General features: G+C 34.7%; 1 pseudogene across 1 annotated transcript in view; it reads right to left on the minus strand.

Moving 5' to 3' along the window:
• Nucleotides 1–2,836: 2,836 nt before the first annotated feature.
• The window catches only part of LOC148940971 (luciferin sulfotransferase-like), a 54,303-nt pseudogene continuing 34,677 nt past the window's right edge, over nt 2,837–22,462 (minus strand). Inside the window, exon 3 of the transcript XR_016143360.1 lies at nt 2,837–3,729. The product of XR_016143360.1 is annotated as a luciferin sulfotransferase-like (transcript). The remainder of the gene's footprint in view (nt 3,730–22,462) is intronic.

Below are 22,462 nucleotides of genomic sequence, written 5' to 3' on the forward strand. Positions count from 1 at the left end.
TTCAATTTCGAATCGAGTGAGCCCTTTTTGAGTTTCTACGACAACGCTTTCTAGGAAATCCCTATATGCCCCCAGGGCAAAACTTAAAACCTTTGCGCTGAGGGCTGTGAGGGGGTTGTCATCCTCAAAGACCTAATTTCCGAATCTTTTAACTACGTTAAACAAAATGGCTATCTTAAAATTTTGATTGGGTGTGTTTTGGGCAATAGTGGGTGTGAGAGGGGCGTTAGCTGCTCTCCAATCACTTTCAACTATTATAAAGGGCACTAGCCCTTTCAGTTTCCAATCGAGTGAGCCCTTTTGAAGTTTTTACGACAACGATTTCAATAAGAGCCTTATATGCCCCCAGGGCATAATTTACAACCCTTGTTCTAACTGCTGGTGGGTGTCCTCCTCAAAGACCTAATTTCCGAAACTTTCAACTACGTTAAACAAAATGGCTATCTCAAAATTTTGCTTGGATGTGTTTGGGGAAATGGTCAGCGTGAGAGGAGGGCTAGTTGCCCTCCAATCACTTCCGACTATTGAATAGGCCATTAGCCCTTTCCATTTTCAATCGAAAGAGCCATTTTTGAAGTTCCTACGACAGTATTTTCTATAAGAACCTTATGTAACCCAGGCCTTAAATTATAACCCTTGCCGTAAGGTCTGTGAGGGGGTTGTCATCCTCAAAGACACAATTTCCGGAACTTTCATCTACGTTGAATAAAACGACTATCTCAAAATTATTATTGGATGTGTTTGGGGAAATGGTGGTCGTGAGAGGGGGGTTACTTGCCCTCCAATCACTTTCGACGATTAAAAAGATCACTAGATGTTTCAATTTCCAATCGAATGAATCCTTTTTGAAGTTTCTGCGACAACGCTTTCTATAAAAAAAAACTTTATATGCCCTCAGGGTATAACTTACAACCCTTGCCCTGAGGGCTGTGGGGGGAGTGTCATCCTCAAAAACATTATTTCCGGATTTATTAACAACTTGAAACAAATGAAAGTCTCAAAACTCTTATTGAATGTGTTTGGGGAAATGGTGGGTGTAAGAGAGGTGTTAGTTATCCTCCAATCACTTTCGACAATTAAAAAGGGCACAAGCCCTTCTAATTTCCAATCAAATGAGCCCTTTCTGAAGTTTATACAGTATTACTATCTATAAGAACCTTACATTGCCCCAGGGCATAACTTAAAACCCTTGCCACGAGGGCTGTGAGGGGGTCATCATCCTGAAAGATCTAATTTCTAAGACTTTTAACTACGTTGAACAAAATAACTATCTAAAAATTTTCATTGGATGTGTTTGAAGAAAAGGTCAGCGTGAGAGGGGAGTTAGTTGCCCTCCAATCACTTTCGACTATTAAAAAGTGCACTAGCCCTTTGAATTTCCAATTGAAAGAGCCCTTTTTCAAGTTTCTACGACAAAGCTTTCAAAAAAAACCTTATATAGCCCCCGGGCATAACTTACAACTCTTACCCTGAGGGCTGGGGAGGGAAGTGTCGTCCTCAAAGATATAATTTCGGGACCTTTCAACTACTTTGAACAAAATAGCTCTCTCAAAATTTTAATTGGATGTGTTTGGATAAATGGTGGGCGTGGAAGGGGGTTTTAGTTGCCTTTCAATCCCTTTCGACTGTTAAAAAAGGGCACTAGCCAGTTCAATTTCCAATCAAATGAGCACTTTTCGAAGTTTCTACGACAAAGCTTTCCAAAAAAATCTTAGATGCCCCAGGGTATAACTTACAATCCTTGCCCTGAGTACTGTGGGGGGGCTATCATCCTCAAAGAACTAATTTCCAGAACTTTTAACTACGTTGAACAAAATGGCTATCTCAAAATTTTGATTGGATGTGTTTGGGGAAAAGGTGGGCGTGAGAGGTGGGTCTGTTGCCCCCAATCACTTTCGACTATTAAAAGGGGCACTAGCACTTTGAATTTCCAATCAAATAAGTCCTTTTTGAAGTTTCTACGACAAAGTTTTCTATATAAACCTTATATGCTCCAGGGTATAGCTTACAACCCTTGCCCTGAGGGCTCCTGGGGAGTGTCCTCCACAAAAATATAATTTCTATTTGGAAATCAACTACACTGAACAAAATGGCTATCTTAAAATTTTGATTGGATATGTTTAGGAAAATGGTGGGCGTGGGAGGGGTGTTAGTTGCCTTCCACTCGCTTTCGACATTTAAAAAGGGCACTAGCCATTCCAATTTCCGATTGAATGAGCCCTTTTCAAGTATCTACCAAAATTCCTTCGATACGAAGTACCCTGGTCTAAAGGAAAAAAATAATAATAAATAATACATTGCGCCAACATCGTTAAATACTTAGGCAGCACGATTGTGCTGCCTATGATTATGGCACGTAATGACTTTTGACATTGTACGGCACTCATTTCAGCGTTCCTTCAAAATTTCAATTCACTGCCCATAGCCCATAAGGGTGACAGTAATGTGTTAGGCTTATTAATATACATTTGCTTTAAAATATAAACAATTTTAATTCAAATATTTTAAAAGACAATCCATAAACAAATGTTGCAATTACCCATTACCATCCATAAATGGCTTCAGCATGGCCATATAATACTTCAATGTAAAGAGTAAGAGTTTAAGGAGGATACAGCTCTTCTCATAAACGGAATAATTTCGTGGCATTTTAAGTTTTAACACTACTCTTTACTTTTGTATAAGCAAAGGGTGATATACTCTAGTATTTAATTTTATTTAATTAATTTAAATTACCAAATAAATCAACTGCATGCTGACAGAAAATTAGAATAATGTCTATAGGAACATTAAAATAATTTCTTTTTACAATCATAATAAGAAAAACTAAAAATTAGAATCAGAAATTAGGCTAGTCTTGAGTTTCAAGGTCATATTTGAATATTAAACTTGTGTTTTGAATTATCTTCTATCCATTTGTCAAACCTGACATTCATCTCTGGCTTAAAATGATTTCTCCAACCACCTGTTCTTCCTTTTCTGATAAAACTGCCATCTGTTTGAAAGAATCCAAATTTCTGTAGCTCAGAGTTATTTACAGCTGGGTTTTTCTTGAAGCTGTCAATAACTAGGTGGTGTTTGAGGATTTTATAATCTTCGTCATTGTATTGCTTCCCAAGAAAGGCTGATATTTTTTTTAGCTGAGGAATTAAATCGGATTTCATATCTTCGTAGAATAAGAACAAAAAGTTGGGATGGTGACGCATGTTCCATGCTGCTTTAACTTGTGGCCAATAAGGTGAGAACATCACTTCATCGTTGATAAAAAGATTCATGAATTCTTCGAAAGATGCTTTTGTCTCTTGAAATTTTATAAGCTTATGATGGTAGTACCAGATAACACACACATCCTTAGGATTCCTGGCTACATAAACTACTTTGCAAGTACTTAATAGTTTTGGTGGTAATAGATAGAAAGGCAGATGGGTTTTGACAAACCGAGGTGACTATATGGCTGCAATTTCCTTAGGTGTTGCTACTGGCTTGAATAATGATTTATTCTTCTCTTCAGGCAAGATTTTATTCGGATTCTCCCACTTTTTGACGATTTCTTTTACACTGACAGTTTTACTGGTATTCTTTGTACCTCCCTGCATAATTGTTACTGCTTCTTCTGATAGAAAGCCTGCCATCTCAAAAAAGAAGAATCGATCATTTAGGCTAACTTTAGCGTTTACAAAGTCCAAATTATTCCAAAGAGCCACACTTGCTCCTGTGTCCATGTTGTCCCTGTAATAAAAAAGTGTCTAAACTAATCAAGTCTAAAAGGTTCACAAGAAATTTAACTGAAAGGAAAAGGAGAATTGGAGACTAGTATTGAATTAATATGATTAAACCAGGTAGTCAAAAACAATGGGAATTAATATGAAATTTTCTCCCTCTATCGCCCTCTTTCTCTATCTTCCTCTCCCTCTTTCTGCCATTTACTGGACTCATGTCCATAGTTTTTCTAACTTCATTACATTTACCAACATTTACTCAGCCAATTAACTTTATTCCATTTACTAATATGAAACAAACCTGCACTAAGACACATTGATTTGAAGACAAAGTTCTTTCTTTGACGAAGGTAAATTGTCGGATTTAAACTAAAAAGAACAAAAGTTATTTTGTATGCTAGGAGCTCCCCCCCCCCTCCTTCTTGACCCCCAAACATTCAGTCAAAGTCCTTTTTGTTTCATTGAAAGTATTCATGAGTGCAACAATTGTAATTATGGATAATTGCCAGGTTTTTCGCTTCTTTTTTTCGTTGTTTTTTTTTTTCAATTTTACCAGTTGCATTAAAGCATTTTAACTTGCCGGTTTATTTTTTTGAATTTTATGCTCCCTGTGAAAATTAAATTGATTTTTCATTTTTATTTTTTTGCTAATTTTTAATAAAATATCGCCACTCAAAGCCCACCTTTGGAATTAAAGTTTAACTTCTGTTGAACAATGCTTCAAAAAAAAGAGCTCATATGGTATAATTGTTTTTCGAAATAAACTGTAGCCTATGTATCCAAAAACTAAAGGTGCTCCACAAGGACCTGTTCTTGGTCTTATATTATTCTTGATATTTATTAATGATCCTTAAAAGTATTCAAATAATTTTTGCTATAGAATAAATGAGCTAACGGTAAACCCGACGAATGAAACAGTTTCACTTTTTGCTGATGACACAACAGTCATCAGCACAGCTAAGACAGCGGAGCTGCTGGAGATCTCCATGAAGGAATCATCTGTGGGTAAATAAACTAAGGATTAACATGAATAAGTATAACTTTATTATTTTCTCGTGATCACCGACTTTTACCCATGGATCAAGGAATTAGATATGTCCAATAGCGTTATAAAACGGACTGTGTCTTTGAAATACCTTGGGATTGTAATAGATGAAACTTTTTGTTTTAATAAACATATAACTTTAACTAGTAAAATTCTGGCAAGAAATTTGGGTATAATGAAGAAACTCCAGCATTGTTTTCCTAAATCTGCCCTTCGCCATCATTATTTTTCTTTAAAAGAAAAATAATAAACCCGTATATACTTTATTGTTCGAGTATTTGGCTCTCTACTTTTCCTTCTATTCCAAAGTCAATAAGAGTTCTACAAAATCACGCAGTAAGGATTGTAGCCGGCATATCTTTTCTTAAGTCTGTTGGAGAAATGTACCCAACTTCAAAAATTTTTTTTATAAAGGCACACGGAATTATAATAGTTTAACTAGTTATATTAAAATTATTAAAAACGCCAATATATCTAGAAAAACCATTGAGGAACTAATATGAGCTTTGATTGACTTATTTATTTATTGTCGGGGTTTTGTTGATTTGATGTTTCCAGAGGAAAAACATAATGTATGAATTTCTTTTGCATTTATTGTTTAGTATAATTTTATTAGTATTAATTGTATTTGTGGTGTCGGTGAACAAGTGCTCTTTTTATTTTAAGGATTTTTTTTCTCTACCTCCCCCACGGTGAAGCTTTGCTTTTTAGAATACCTTTTTGTTTATATCTTTTGTCAATAAATCCTTCTCTTTCACTCAAAATAAGCCAACATCAGTATAATAATGTGTCTTCGCCCCCTAAAGACACTCACTAAATGCTTTAGTTTGTAACCGTCTGAACATTTATTCAGTTCCCTCATGCACCCCTCATAGAAAGCATGGAAATGCAGGACTAAAACAATTTTCTTACGCTTAGATACCCCATCCCGCAGAAAAAAAAATCTATTACCCAAAAACCTACGATATGAAGTGCAACTCTGCAATCCTCTGCATCCATTATTCTCATTGGATATATAGTCTATAGCCATGTTCAACTTTCTTATGAACTGCATGTATATTTTAGGACGGAAGGTAAGTAGAATCTGTCTGTCAGATTCTATGGTCACCCCGTACCATGGCACATTTCCAAAACCATTCTGGGGGCAATGAACTCTTACTTGATCTGTATATTAGCACTAGCTGGATATACTAGGATTCTGGGTTTCCATAACTGAATTCAATACTTTGGACTCTCTGCGTGAGTGGTTACTCATACGTCTTCACTTTTTTTGCACATGCTCTGTGATTGATTGATGGCACATATGTCATCAGTTATTTTGAACACAGATGACTTAATCAGACCATCTGAATAGTAAGCCAACCCTTTTTTATATAAATTAATAAAAAACAAGTTGTTTTAACTGAAAGTAAGGAACGACGTTAAAACTTAAAACGAACTGAAATTATTCCATATATGAAAGGGGCTGTCCCCTCTTCAACGCCTTGCTCTTTACGCCAAAGTTTTTTATTGCTTAAGAAAAATAGAGCTGTGACAAAGTCAAACCTTAGCGTAAAGAACGAGGCGTTGAGGAGGCGACAGCCTCTTTCATATAAAGAATAATTTCTTTTCGTTTTAAGTTTTAACGTCTTTCCTTACTTTCAGTTAAAAAAACTTATTTTTTTTATTTAATTTTTGAACGTTTTTGAGTTAATGCAGGCTTTGATTTTGGCTCACCGTACACGAATAATTACAACAAAATTTTCATATTAATTTTACTTTTATTTGGTTAAATGGCTTTCTCGAAACTTGTTTAATTTTATTTACGAACGTTTTTATTAGTTATAAATATACGTAACTTGCGAATTAACTTACGTAATGAACTTCTATATTCATATATTTTTAATACGTATATTAGGGGGTTCGCCCCATAGTCAATACTTTGCTCATTAAGCTAAAGTTCGTATTTTGTTCCAATTCTTTAAAACTTACTTCCTTAGAACTTAGTTCCTCCTCAGCCATTGGTGGGGCATAGGGCGTCGACGAAGCCTCTCCACTCGTCCCGAAGCAATGCTGCAGCGGTGACATCTTCCCATTTAGGTATTAACGAGGTTTCAGCCGTCCTCACATCTCGATCAAAAGTTCGCCGCAAAGTGTTCTTCGGACAACCTCGTCTTCTTCTGCCGTCTGGTTTCCAGTCGTACGCTGTCCGAGGAAGGCGGCCTTCTTTCATTTGGAGCACAGGGTCCAAATATGACCACTTTTTCTTCCTCAGAATCGCAATAATGAAAGGCTGTCCCGTTCTATTCCGGATTTCAAAGTTACTGACTCTCTGTTGCCAACTTACGTTTAAAATTCTCCTCAGGCACATATATTCAAATTCAAGAATTCTCTTTTTGAGCTGCTGGCTCATTTTCCAGCACTCACTAGTGTAAAGGAGTATGGAGATCACATTGCTACTAAAGAGACCTAGCTTCAGTCGCAAGGAATATTTGCTGCTTCTCCAAATGGGCTTAAGTCTATTGAAAGCTCCAGTTGACTGACCAATTTTGCGTTTAATCTCTGCCATTATTTCACCATCACAATCGATCGAGCTGCCCAGGTATTTGAAGTCCTTCACCTGTTCTAGACTTGTATTCTTGTGATGCAGAACAAGTGGTTAGCTTGTGATGGACATCCTCTTTGATTTGTCAACGCTTATGCTTAGCCCGACATTTTCTTCATTTTCTGTAATTGCGTCAAGTAGCTGCTGCAACCTCTGTTTAGAATCTCCTAGCAAGACCACGTCATCCGCGAAATCTAAATCACAAAGTTGTTTGCTGCTTACTTTTACGCCATATCCAGAGTTTCGTCTTAACATGTAATCCAATATAATTACAAAACGAAATGGGGAAAGTACGCGTCCCTGACGCACACCAGACATTATCTTGAAGAATCTGGTTGTACCATTCACGGCCTTAACGCAGCACTCGGTCTCTTCGTACAGGGATATTATCATGCTCACTAGTTTTACTGGCACCCCATAATACTTAAGGACTTTTCACAAGCATTCTCGGTCAACTGAGTCAAACGCCTATTCGAAGTCAATAAACAGTAGATATAACTTGTTGTTCCACTCTTTTGATTCCTTGACCAGTGTTCTCAGTACAAATATCAAGTCAGGGCACGATCTGCCGGTTCTAAAGCCATGCTGCTCTTCTCGCAGATGTGTATCTCGTGCCTCCCGTATCCGGTACAATATAATGGAAGCCAATAGTTTTCACGGTACTGGCAGAAAGTTGAAACCTCTCCAATTATCGCACACCATTGTGTCTCCCTTTTTGAATATTTTTACCAATATCCCCTTGGTCCATTCACTTGGAACCTTCCATATATTCCATATATTGGTGAAAAAAGTGATCCACACAGAGCGGCATGTTCCTATTGAATACTTTAGGATTTCCGCTGGGATTCCGTCTATGCCAGGAGCTTGTCCGTTTTTCAGCTTTTTTGCTGCATACATGACCTCGGCAGAGCTTGGCGGGTCTGTATTTATGTCAAGTTGTAAAAAGGGGGTATGATGTACATTTTCTCGGTCATTGGGTCTAGTTCTATTTAATAATTTCTCGAAGTGGACAGCCAACCTTTCGTCAATTTTATCAGGATCTGATAAAATCACTCCATTCTCGTTATTTACCAGGGTGATTCTGCTGCTCTGTTTCCCAACTATCTCATTAGTCAGCCGGTAAACGGTTTTAGAACCCGCCTTTGTAGAGGCTACCTCAGCTAGCGCAACGTTATTTTCGAAGGAAAGTCTTTTATCCTTCCTAGGACTCTTTTTAATTTCTTTGTCCTTCTCCTTGTAGAGAAGCTGTGAAGCTGACATTACACGCCGTATGGCAGCAGTCAGTAAGGTCTGCTTAAGTACCTTACGCTCATCAGTCAACTTCCAGGTGATGTCAGAGATCCACCTTTCCTTTGGTTTCTTTCTGAACCCCAGCTTTTCTTCAGCGACCGTAGTGTATACACTTTTTACGGTGTCCCACTTCATTTCAATGCTTTCTGGTACGCTTGCTCCTACTGCTAGAGAATCAAACTTATTTTGTAGAGTTATAAAAAACTTTCTACGAACCTTACGATCATGAAGTTTGTCCGTATCGTAAAACATCTTCAGGTTTGAAATTGGTTTCTGAGGGGCATGAAGTTTGATCAGCACGCGAGCGACCATAAGTCTATGATTGGCCTGTGGTTCAGGTCCTCTGTAACCATGTACATCTAAAAGGCTTGTGCGCAACCTGCGGGAGATCAAACAATGGTATATCTGATTCCGAGTTGAGCCGTCTGGTGACGTTCATGTGTACTTATGCACTATTTTGCTGTCGAAAAAAGTTCTGGGAACAACAAGATCATTACTTAGTGCATAGTCTACTAGTAACGCGCCATTTTTATTTATTTTGCCAAGTCCATGCTAACCTAGAATTTCAGGACAATACTGACGATCACTTCCCACTTTTGCATTTAAGTCACCAAGAACACACAGCAAATCATGCTTGGGGATGTCTTTAGTAACAGCCTGTAATGTTTCGTAAAAAATGTCCTTGGTATCCTCATCCGCCTCATTTGTAGGTGCATAGCACACGATCACTGAGAACTTCGCGTGCTCTGTAACGAATTGAGCTAACATTATCTTGTCATTCACAGGTGTCCATTTGAGAAGAGATCGATGATCTTCGGGGGACAACAGTATACCTACCCCTGATCTATGATTGGTGTCACCACCACTGTAGACTAACACATATCCATTCTCTAGGTTCTTATGGCCAATACCTTTCCACCGAATTTCACTTAGGGCCAGTATTTCGATTTTGTACTGTTTTATCTCCCTGAAAACTTGCCCGGTCTTTGATAACTAACTCATAGTTCTTAAGTTCCAGAATCCAATTTACGTTAGTTGTTTCGCAGTCAGGAATCGTGTCCTGAGGCACGCTGGGTTCATTATCAGAGAAGAAGATGGTTCATCTGGCGCTATTGTCGACGTTTCCGTTGCCGGGTGTTTTTTTTTACAGGGACAGGTAGCAAACCTGACGCCCAAGCCTCCTCCTTCTTCCTGGCTTGGGACATGCTGTCACGTCAATGAAGCCAATTACAGGCGGAGTTAGGCGGAGTAATGACCCCTTAATCACAAAGGCCGTTAATTAGAATAAATAGCTCTTATGAAAGTACTAAAAAATCTTTGGCTTAAAGAGCGAGGTATTGACTAGGGGGTAAACCGAATCATATACGTAATATTTTCTGTTCGTTTTAAGTTTTGATGTTGCTCTTTAGCCTACTTTCAGTTGAAAAACTTGTTGTTTTTTTATTTAATTTCTGATCTTTTTTTAAACAAGGCTGGGAAACCTGTCACCTCTTCACAGCAATGTCCCTTCCCCCATGAAAACATCCTTCATGGAAAGATCCTCCCACATAATACCCGACCCACCCCCTCCCCCCACCACCAGAAAAAATCCCCCATGAAAACGTCTGTATACTTCCCAATAACCAATATTATATGTTAACATTGGGTAAAGTTCACAACTTTAAGCCATCCCCCGGGGACTTCGGGGGATTAAGTCATCCTAAAAGACATAGTTATCATATTTTCGACCATGCTGAACAAAATGGCTATCTCAAAATTTTGATCGGGTGACTCTGGGAAACAAATGTGCGTGCGATGGGGCCTAGTTGCCCTCCATTTTTTGTCACTTAAAAAGGACACCAGAACTTTTAATTTCCGTCCCAATGAGCCCTCCCACGATATTCTAGGACCACTGGGTCGATACGCTCACCCCTGGAAAAAAAAAAATAAAATAAACACGCATCCGTAATCTTTCCTCTGGCAAAAAATGCAAAATCCCACATTTTTGTAGATAGGAGCTTGAAACCTCTACAGTAGGGTTCTGATACGCTGAAGATGATGGTGTGATTTTCATTAAGGTTTTATAACTTTTAGGGGTTCTTTCCCCCTTTTTTCGAAAATCAGCCAAATTTTCTCAGGCGCGTAACTTTTGATGGGCAGGACTAAACATAATGAAACTTATATATTTGAAATCAACATTAAAATCTGATTCTTTTGATGTATCTGTCGGTATCAAAATCCCGTTTTCTAGATTTTCGGTTACCATTTAGCCGGGTTGCTCCTTACTTACAGTTCGTTACCACGAACTGTTTGATTTTAGGATTGGAATGACCTATTGGGATGAAACTTTCTGTGAGACTAACCCTTGAGGCAAATATCATTTATATTTAATTCTGAACATCATTTTTTAGTTTTTACAAACGAGGATTCCCCATCCCAAGTTTAAAGGGTTTTAGATGCTACGAAGGTCAATAATTACTGGCCAAGCATCGATTTGCATTATGTAAAGGAACTTTTGGGGGACCACAGGGAACAATTTGAATAAAATTTCTGGAATATTGTAAAATTGAACCTTCAGAGGAGAGTAAAGATCAATATTTAAGCCTAAAGTGTTCACAAATTAGGTACTAGATGTTATGAAAGTCAATAATTGATATCCAAGTAACAATTGGAGTTATCGAGATGAAACTATCTGAGATTATTCAGGGAGAGCGGGGTGTTGAATTAAATTCGAGTAGAGGATTAACGCAAGGATATTGATTTTGACCTAGGTTATTCTCTTTATTTTTAACGACATAGACGATTACTTTAGAAATAGCGGAGCACCTGTTGTGGGATTACCAAATAAATCTTTGTTTTCCCTTCTTTATACTGAAGACATTGTATTGGTAAAAAAAGAAGTGCCCCTGTATTGCAAAAACTTTAAGATTTGACTAATGAACAATTAGCAGTGAAGAGGCTAAGATAAAATGCTGATAAATCTGCTGTTCTGGTATTTTGAAACAAGGTGGAACTAAGTGAAAATTTTTATTTGAATGGTAATGCATTGAAAGCTTCAAATTCATTTTCAAACCTTCGTTTAAGGTTTCCTCAAATGATCGATGGTTTCATCAAAATGAGGTAGCCATTTTGAACTTATTGTGCATACTTCTAAGTGAAATTAAGCTACAGAATAAGATTTTTCAATAGTAAGCTAAGACCTCAACATACCCTGAATGTTTCAACTTAACACCCTCAGTCGTTTCTTAGGTATTGCTGATACGTCCTTTTGACAATCAGCATGCAAATACCTTGGTTTGATCGTGTTTGGCAACCGTCAAGCAGCTGTATGGGTTATATCATCCCCATAGGCATAGTTGTTTGACCTTTAGACTATTTTGAAAAAGATGAGCATTTCAAAATTCAATGCTTTTGAAGGGAAAGCAGCAAAAACCAGCATAGGATGAGTGCTGACAGCCCTCTAACTACCTTTAAACTTCCCTCGCAATATACCCTGAAAGTTTCAACTTAACACCCTCAGCCGTTTCTTAGGTATTGGTTATACGTCCTTTTGACAATGAGCATGCAAATACCATGGTTTGATCGTGTTTGGCATCCGTCAAGGAGCTGTGTGGATTATATCATCCCCATAGGCATAGTTATTTGACCTTTAGACTATTTTGAACAAGATGAGCATTTCAAAATTCAATACTTTTGGAGACAAAGCAGCAAAAACAAGCATGGGATGAGTGCTGGAAGCCCTCCAGCTACTTTTAATAGATCTGAATAGTGTCTCTTGATTAAGTTCAACATACCCCTTAATATTCTAAAAAGTTTCACCTCAATACCCTTAGCCTTTTCGGGCACACCTAGAATCAAAATTGTTCCCTCTTCCTGTCCATAAATCCTACAAGTAGACAATGGTCAAAATTACATAATTTACAGTTCCTGCCCCGGAGCTCCGACGGCACGAAATCGCTGGAGGCATAGATATTAGATATTATTATAAATTATATTATATATTATTAGGTAATATTAGATATTATTATTATTATATATTACATAATATGTTATTATTATAATAAAATATAATATGTAATATGTTATATATTATATAATTATATATTATTAGATATTGTTATATATTATGGTATTAGATAGATATAGATATTAGATAAAGGTCCCTGGATATTGATATTAGACCTTCTGGCTAGTTTTCGTGAACAAAGTCACAATAAAATGATTATTTCAAAATTTAGATCAATTTTGAAGAGGGGGCACCTAATAAGGGCAAAGAAGGGAGAAATGGTCATCATTCAATCCCTCTTCATCATCTCCTCAGCAAACCATGAAAGTTCCAACTTAATACTGTCATTGGTTCCTTGGATCTTGCTGATATTCCTTTTGGACAACTAGCAAGCACATAGTGTTTTGAAGGGGTTGAAAACCTTCTCAACATGTCCATTATGTTTCATCTTCACACATTAAGCCTTCTTGGAGACCCAGGATCAAACATACTTTATTTTTCCAATACCTTATATGTTTACAATGGACAACTTCCATAGATTATAAGCCTTGTTGCAGGGGCAGTATGAGTAGGAGGGGCCTAATGACTCCGACGAGTACATAATTTAAGCATGGTTTATTGATCCACTAACGGGTCAATGACACCTCTTTCAAGGTCAATCAGGGATGTTTCTAAGCCTAATGAATACAGACGGGAGCGACGCAATATCTTCACTGATGTTACATAATTTATTCTAAGAGTATTGATCCACTAGAGGTGACTAGATATCTGAGAAATTGATTTACATAATCGACAATGATGGAAATCTGACGAGGAATTCTAATGTAACATTAGAGGATAAAGAAACAATATGGTTTCTCTGGTCTTTAGGTATGAGGGATAAATTAACATTCTATTTTTAAATATGGCTTCTCTGGTCTTTAGGTCTGAGAGATAAATTAATATTCCATTTTTAAATATGGCTTATCTGGTCTTTAGGTCTGAGAGATAAATATTAATATTCTATCGAAGCCATAATAGTGTAACTAGGAACACCTTAGATTTTTTAAGAAATTCATACAAGATCAAGACAGATTGAATATATTTCACGCGGGAAATGGTTTCCAGGGAATTTCAAATGCGACAGCGCAGGGATGCCGAAACAAAGGAACACGCAGGAACTACTTTTAGGGATTATTTGGGCAAAAATGGAACTTATAAATGGAACTTGAACTTGAACTTGAAACAAATTAATCGGCATTTTAGGGATTTTTTGGGGCGAAACAGTTTGAGACATTTTAGAAGAAGACTTGGGGTGAAACTCTAAGGTTGTTATAATACACAAGTTCCATTTAAACAGTGTTGTAAGGTCCCCTACCCAAACCCCAAAGGGCCCCCCGAGCCCCCAAAGGGGACTCCTCCCCTGGGCCCCCAAAGGGGCCTCTCCCCCTCGGGCTCCTTAAGAGCCCCCCCGCCCCCCCCCCCCACATTTTTTAATACTTTTTTTTGTGCACTTGAGAAACAGAAGGGCCCCCCTCCCCCATTTGTGTTTTGTCGTGGTTTACCATGTCACTGTTACATTCTATTGATGTTTCGAAGTTCATTTTGGATTTTTCATTGAAATGTAAGAGTTCGAATATTTCAATAGTGTTGGTCGTGGTTTACCTTGTCACTGTTACATTCTAAAGATGTTTCAAAGTTCATTTTGGATTTCTGTCATTGAAATGTAAGAGTTGGAATATTTCAGTAGGGTTTGTCGTGGTTTACCTTCTCACTATTACATTCTCTTGATGTTTCAAAGTTCATTTTGATTTTTTGATTTTTTCGTTGAACTGCAAGAGTTGGAATATTTCAGTAGTGCTTTGTCGTGGTTTACATTGTCACTGTTACATTCTGCAGATGTTTCAAAGTTCATTTTAGATTTTTTTTTTCATTGAAATATAAGAGTTGGAATACTTCAGTAGTGTTTTGTCGTGGTTTACCTTGTCACTGTTACATTCTGAAGATGTTTCAAAGTTCATTATGAATTTCTTTCGTTGAAATGTAAGAGTCGGAATATTTAAGTAGTGTTTGTCGTGGTTTACCTTCTCACTATTACATTCTCTTGATGTTTCAAAGTTTATTTTTGATTGTTTTCTTTCGTTTAACTGTAAGATTTGGAATATTTAAGTAGTGTTTTGTCGTGACTTACCTTGTCACTGTCACATTCTCATGATGCATCAAAGTTCATTTTAGATTTCTTTCGTTGAAATTTAAGAGTTGGAATATTTCAGTAGTGTTTTGTCATGGTTTAGCTTGTCATGGTTACATTCTCTTGTTATTTCAAAATTCATTTTGGATTTCATTCGTTGAAATGTAAGAGTTGGAATATTTCAGTACAGTTTTCTTGTAGTTTACCTTGTCACTGTTCTCTTTATGTTTAAGTTTCATATTCTCCTCATGTTTGAAAGTTTATTTTAAATTTTTTTTCCTTGAAATGTAAAACTTGGGATACTTCAGAAGTGTTTTAGCTTGGTTTACCTTGTCACTGTTACATTCTTTTGATTTTTCAAAGTTCATTTTGGATATCATTTGTAAAAGTGTAAGAGTTGGAATATTTCAGTACTGTTTTGTCATGGTTTACCTTCTCACTATTACATTCTCTTGATGTTTCAATGTTCATTTTGGACTTCATTCGTTGAAATGTAAGAGTTGGAATATTTCAGTAGTGTTTTCTCGTGGTTTACTTTGTCACTGTAAAATTATTTTGATTTTTCAAAGTTCCTTTTTATATTTCATTCGTTGAAAGGTAAGAGTTGGCATACTTCAGTACACTTTTCATGGGGTTTAGCTTGTCACTGTTACATTCTCTTGATACTTCAAACTTCATTTTGGGCTTTTTTTGTTGAAATGTGAGAGTTGGATTATTTCAGTAGTGTTTTATTATGATTTACCTTGTCACTGTTATATTCTCTTGATGTTTCAAAGTTCATTTTGGATTTTTTTTTTTCGTTGAAATGTAAGAGTTGGAATATTTCATTAGTGTTTTGTCATGGTTTACCATGTCACTGTTACATTCTCTTGATGTTTCAAAGTTCATTTTGGATTTTTTATTCGTTGAAATGTAAGAGTTGGAATTGTCACTGTTACATTCTCTTGATGTTTCAAAGTTCATTTTGGATATATTTTTTTCTTTTTTCGTTGCACTGTAAGAGTTGGAATATTTCAGAAGTGTTTTTTCGTGGTTTACCTTGTCACTGTTATATTCTCTTAATGTTTCAAACTCATTTTAGATTTTTTTTTTTTTTGAAATGTAAGAGTTGGCATATTTTAGTAGCGTTTTGTTGTGGTTTACCTTGTCACTGTTACATTCTCCTGATGTTTCAAAATTCATTTTGGATTTTTATTCGTTGAAATGCAAGAGTTGGATTATTTCAGTACTGTTTTGTAGGGGTTTACCTTGTCACTGTTACATTCTCTTGATGTTTCAAAGTTCATTTTTGGATTTTTTTTTCGTTGAAATGTAAGAGTTGGAATTATCACTATTACTTTCTGAAGATGTTTCAAAGTTCATCTTTGATTTTTTTTTTTCATTGAACTGTAAAAGTTGGAATATTTCAATAGTGTTTTCTCGTGGTTTAACTTGTCACTGTTACATTCGGAAGATGTTTCAAATTTCATTTTGGATTTTTTTTTTCGTTGAAATGTAAGAGTTGGAATATTAAGTAGTGTTTTGTCGTGGTTTACCTTGTCACTGTTACATTCTCAAGATGTCTTAAAGTTAATTTTGGATTTCATTCGTTGAAATGTAAGAGTCGGAATATTTCAGTAGTGTTTTGTCGTGGTTTACATTGTCACTGTTACATTCTCTTAATGTTTCAAAGTTCATTTTGGATTTTTATTTCGTTGAACTGTAAAAGTTTGAATATTTCACTAGTGTTTTGTCATGGTTTACCTTGTCACTGTTACATTCTCATGATGTTTCAAAGTTCATTTTGGATTTTTTTCGTCGAAATGTAAGACGTATAATATTTCAGTAGTGTTTTCTCGTGGTTTATGTTGTCACTGTTACATTCTGAAGATGTTTCAAAGGTCATTTTGGATTTTTTTTTATTGAAATGTAAGAGTTGGATTATTTCAGTAGTGTTTCTCGTGCTTTACCTTGTCACTTTTAAATTCTGAAGATGCTTCGAAGTTCATTTTGGATTTTTTTCGTTGAAATGTAAGAGTTGGATTATTTCAGAAGTGTTTTGTCATGCTTTACCATGTCACTGTAAAATTCTCTTGTTGTTTCAAAGTTCATTTTGGATTTTTTTTTTCGTTGAAATGTAAGATTTGGAATATTTCAGTAGTGTTTTGTCGTGGTTTACCTATTCAATGTTACATTCTCTTGATGTTTGAAAGTTCATTTTAGATTTTTTTTTCCCTTGATATGTAAGAGTTGGAATATTTCAGTAGTGTTGTGTCGTGGTGCTGTCAGTAGTGTTTTGTCGTGTTTTGAATATTTCAGTAGTGTTTTGTCGTGGTTTACCTATTGACTGTTACATTCTCTTGATGTTTCAAAATTCATTTTAGATTTTTTTGGTTCCTTGATATGTAAGAGTTGGAATATTTCAGTAATGTTGTGTCTTGGTTTACAATGTCACTGTGACATTCTCTTGATGTTTGGAAGTTCATTTTGGATTTTTTTTTTCGTTGACATGAAAAAGTTGGAATATTTCAGTAGTGTTTTGTCACAGTTTACCTTCTCACTGTTACATTCTTAAGATGTTTCAAATTCATATATTATATTTTATTATTTTGTTGCAAGTATAAATGTTTTTAATTTCCTTTTATTCTGGTATCTGAAGCATCTTTAGAATAGATACAGTTAAGTAATATTTAAGATAAGTCTTCAAATTTATTTTAAATTGTAATATTTAAGATAATTCTTCAGATATATTTTAATCGATTTATTTTTCCTACAAGTAGAGTTGTTTTTAATTTCCTGTTTATTCTGATATCTAAAGCATCTTTAGAATAGATACAGTTAAGTAATATTTAAGATAATTTTTCATATATATTTTAATGTATTTATTTTTGTAACAACTAGTCGTTTTTTAATTTATTTTATTAAGGTATTTAAAGCATCTTTAGAATAGATACATGTAAGTATTATTTAAGATAATTCTTCGCATACATTATATTTATTTATTTTGTGTTGCGTTTTAATTTCCTTTTATTCTAGTATCTGAAGCCTCATTAAAATATATACAGTTATGTAATATTTAAAATAATTCTTCAAGTATATTTTAATATATTTATTTTAGTTACAAGTAGTCGTTTTTTTTATTTATTTTATTATTGTATATGAAGAATATTTAGAATAGATTAAGTGACCTTAAATAAACCTTTATTTTCGTGCTTGTCCCTCACACTATAGCCGTGTATCTGTCTGACTGTGCTTCCATCTATAGCTATACGTTTGAAGATATCATCACTAGTCTCTCGATTCTGTTTTTATATTTTCTTACATCTCTGACTTTTTAATAAACACTCTAAACGTATGATTTGCTAACGCACCCTAAAATAATGTTAATATAACGAAATAATGCATAAAATATTTTTATTGAAATAACAGCATGTAGGATATTAACATATAGATATGTTACAACATTATTGTAAATTATTAATATCATAGAACAACTTTGAGCCTTCTGAAGCTGTTCCATAAAATAAGCTGTTCTATAATAAGCAATAAAATGACACTGTAGCCACTCTCTTCTCTTACTCCGTAACCAGTAGATTAATCATTATTCCAATTTGAGTCATATACAATTTTTAGTGGGATGTCACCTATGGGTTCAAAATACGTTTCATCTTTAGTATTATTAGATTCATTGGGATATATGATCAATAGTAGTAATAATGTTCACTTGCTCATTATTTTTCTATCAAATTATCTTCATCTTCATTATTGATATTGTCTACTAATTTCCTTTTTATTTTGCTGGTGACTTCACTGTCCTACAATGTTTCGAATGAACCCTCTTATGATATTCTAGGACCACTGGGTCGATTCTATAACGACCATTGTGTTTCAGGAGTCATTCTTAAAGAATTAGGACAGAATTTGAACTTTAGCGTAAAGAGCCAGGTGATCAGGAGGGGGATGTAGATATAGATGACAGTACACAATTGAAACATCAAATACAAAATTTCCCATTTTTGCACAGAAATACCAAAACCTTAGGTCAGGTTAGGTTAGCTTACGTGTGCGCATGTAAGCTAACCTAACCTACCTAAGGTTTTGGTATTTCCGTCCCAATTCTTTAAGAACGACTCCTGAAACACAATATTCGTTATAGAATCGACCCAGTGGTCCTAGAATATCATAAGAGGGTTCATTCGAAACATTGTATTTTTTGCCAGAAGAAGGATTATGCCTGATTAGAGCTTTTTTATTAATCATCTTAACAGTCCTTTATATTATGACTTTAAAAAGCAAACAATTCCAACATGGTTGAAAGCGAACGTTTCCATTTATTTATAAATATTTATTTATACGGTTGTATCAATGATACTCTACGAATGTTCATTGACACTATGCGGCTGTCTCAGTGATGCTCTATGGTGGGTTATCGACACCATCTAGTTAAATGTAGGTATGAAATCAGTAATTTTCACAGAGTGGCATGATAAAAACCTTGTATTATACTTAGAAAAAAGAGTGAAAATGAATTATTCAAAGAAAGTGTGTACACACGATAAAATCATCATTGTGTTGAATACCTACAAAGATCGATATTTAAACTATGAGACAAGCATTAATGGAGATCTTATTGGAAATGTATGTATACGTTGTCATGACAGTGAAAAGCTAAATTTCTTTGGACTAGCGAAACCATTCAACATTGCTCAAGGTGGATATGCGAGAGTAAGAGCACCAGAGATGGTAGTGCTAAAAGAGAATGCCAACTTAAAAATAATAATTGATGAAAATGGGCATCTTCTTGCTAATGGTTCTGGTAACACGCTACCTATTGATATATCCTATTCCCATCGTTCTGGTATTACTATTCAAATGAAAGCAAAGGGGAAAAGAAAAGCCAACTGTTGCACTAATGTAATAAATCATATCTTGTCTACGTACCAGAAATATTACTTTTGTAAGCACAATGTGAGAATAGACAGTGTAGTCGCCAACAAAATAAAAAGGACATTAGTAGACAATATCACTAATGAATATAAAGATAATTTGATAGAAAAATAATGAGCAAGTGAACATTATTACTGCTATTGATCATATATCCCAATGAATCTAATAATACTAAAGATGAAACGAATTTCGAATTTGTGGTAAACCACGACAAAACACTACTGAAATATTCCAACTCTTATATTTCAAAAAAAAATCTAAAATGAACTTTGAAACATCAATAGAATGTAAGAGTGACAAGGTAAACCTCGACAAAATACTACTGAAATATTCCAACTCTTACATTTCAACAAAAAAAATCCAAAATGAACTTTGAAACATCAAGAGAATGTATCAGTGACAAGGTAATCCACAACAAAATACTATTTAAATAAACAGACACCTACAGTTAAAAGAAAAAATATAAATGAACTTTGAAACATCAAGAGAATGTAACAGTGACAAGGTAAACCACGATAAAACGCTACTGAAATATTCCAACTCTTACATTTCAACGAAAAAAAAATCCAAAATGAACTTTGAAACATCAAGAGAAAGTAACAGTGACAAGGTAAACCACGACAAAACACTAGTGGAATATTCCAACTCTTACAGTTCAACGAATGAAATCCAAAATAAACTTTGAAAGATCAAGATAATCAAACAGTGACAAGGTAGACCACGACAAAATGCTACTGAAATCTTCCAACTCTTACATTTCAACGAAAAAAATCCAAAATGAACTTTGAAATATCATGAGAATGTAACAGTGACAAGGTAAACCACGACAAAACACTACTGAAATATTCCAACTCTTAAATTCCAACGAAAAAAAATCTAAAATGAACTTTAAAACATCAAAAGAATGTAACAGTGACAAGGTAAACCACGAGAAAACACTACTGAAATATTCCAACTCTTACATTTCTACGAAAAAAATCCAAAATGAACTTTGAAACCTCTTTAGAATGTAACAGTGACTAGATAAAGCACGAGAAATACTACTGAAATAATCCAACTCTTACATTTCAATGAAAAAAAATCCAAAATGAACTTTGAAACATCTTCAGAATGTAACGGTGACAAGGTAAAAAACGACAAAACACTACTGAAATATTCGAACTATTATATTTTAACGAAAAAATCCAAAATGAACTTTGAAACATCAAGAGAATGTAACAGTGACAATAATAACAGTGACATAATAAAACACTACTGAAAATTTCCAACTCTTACAGTTCAACGAAAAAAAATCCAAAATGAACTTTCAAACATTAAGAGAATGTAAGAGTGACAATGTAAACCACGACAAAACACTACTGAAATATTCCAACTCTTACATTTCAACAAATGAAATTCAAAATGAATTTTTAAACATCATGAGAATGTAACAGTGACAAGGTAAACCACGACAAAACACTAATAAAATATTCCAACTCTTACATTTCAACGAAAAAAAAAATCTAAAATTAACTTTAAAACATCAAGAGAATGTAACAGTGACAAGGTAATCCACAACAAAACACTATTGAAATATTCCAACTCTTAAATTTCAACGGAAAAAAAAAATCCAAAATGAACTTTGAAACATCTTCAAAATGTAACAGTGACAAGGTAAAGCACGAGAAACACTACTGAAATAATCCAACTCTTACATTTCAACGAAAAAAAATCTGAAATGAACTTTAAAACATCAAGAGAATGTAACAGTGACAAGGTAATCCACAACAAAACACTATTGAAATATTCCAACTCTTACATTTCAACGGAAAAAAAAAATCCAAAATGAACTTTGAAACATCTTCAAAATGTAACAGTGACAAGGTAAATCATGACAAACAATACTGAAACAATCCAACTCTTACATTTCAATGAAAAAAAATTCCAAAATGAACGTTGAAGCATCTTCAGAATGTAACAGTGACAAGGTAAACCACGACAAAACACTACTGAAATATTCCAACTTTTACTTTCAACGAAAAAAAAACCCAAAATGAACTTTGAAACATCAAGAGAATGTAACAGTGACAAGGTAAACCACGACAAAACAGTACTGAAATAATACAACTCTTACATTTCAACGAAAAAAAAAATTCAAAATGAATTTTGAAACATCAGGAGAAAATAACAGTGACAAGGTAAACCACGAAAAAACAATACTGAAATATGCCAACTCTTACATTTCAACAAAAAAAAATCTAAAATGAGTTTGAAACATTAAGAGAATGTAACACTGATAAGGTAAACCACGACAAAACACTTTTGAAATATTCTAACTCTTACATTTCAACGAAAAAAAATCCAACGTGAACTTTGAAACATCAAGAGAATGTAACAGTGACAATTCCAACTCTTACACTTCAACGAAAAAAAAAATCCAAAATTAACTTTGAAACATCAAGAGAATGTAACAGTGACAAGATGAATCACGAGAAAAAACTACTGAAACATTCCAACTCCTGTATATTAACGAAAAAAAAATTCAAAATGAACTTTGAAACATCAAGAGAATGTAACAGTGACAAGGTAATCCACAATATAACACTACTGAAATAATCCGACTCTTAAATTTCAAAAAAAAGAAATCCAAAATGAAGTTTGAAACATAAAGGGAATGCAAGACTGATAATGTATACGACAAAAAGAGTGTAATCAAATATGCTAACTCTTAAATTTTAATGAATGAAATCCAAAATAACCTTCG

This window comes from Artemia sp. Qi Xiang Cuo, chromosome 19 (assembly GCF_049724085.1).
Source record: "Artemia sp. Qi Xiang Cuo chromosome 19, ASM4972408v1, whole genome shotgun sequence".
NCBI lineage: Eukaryota > Metazoa > Arthropoda > Branchiopoda > Anostraca > Artemiidae > Artemia > Artemia sp. Qi Xiang Cuo.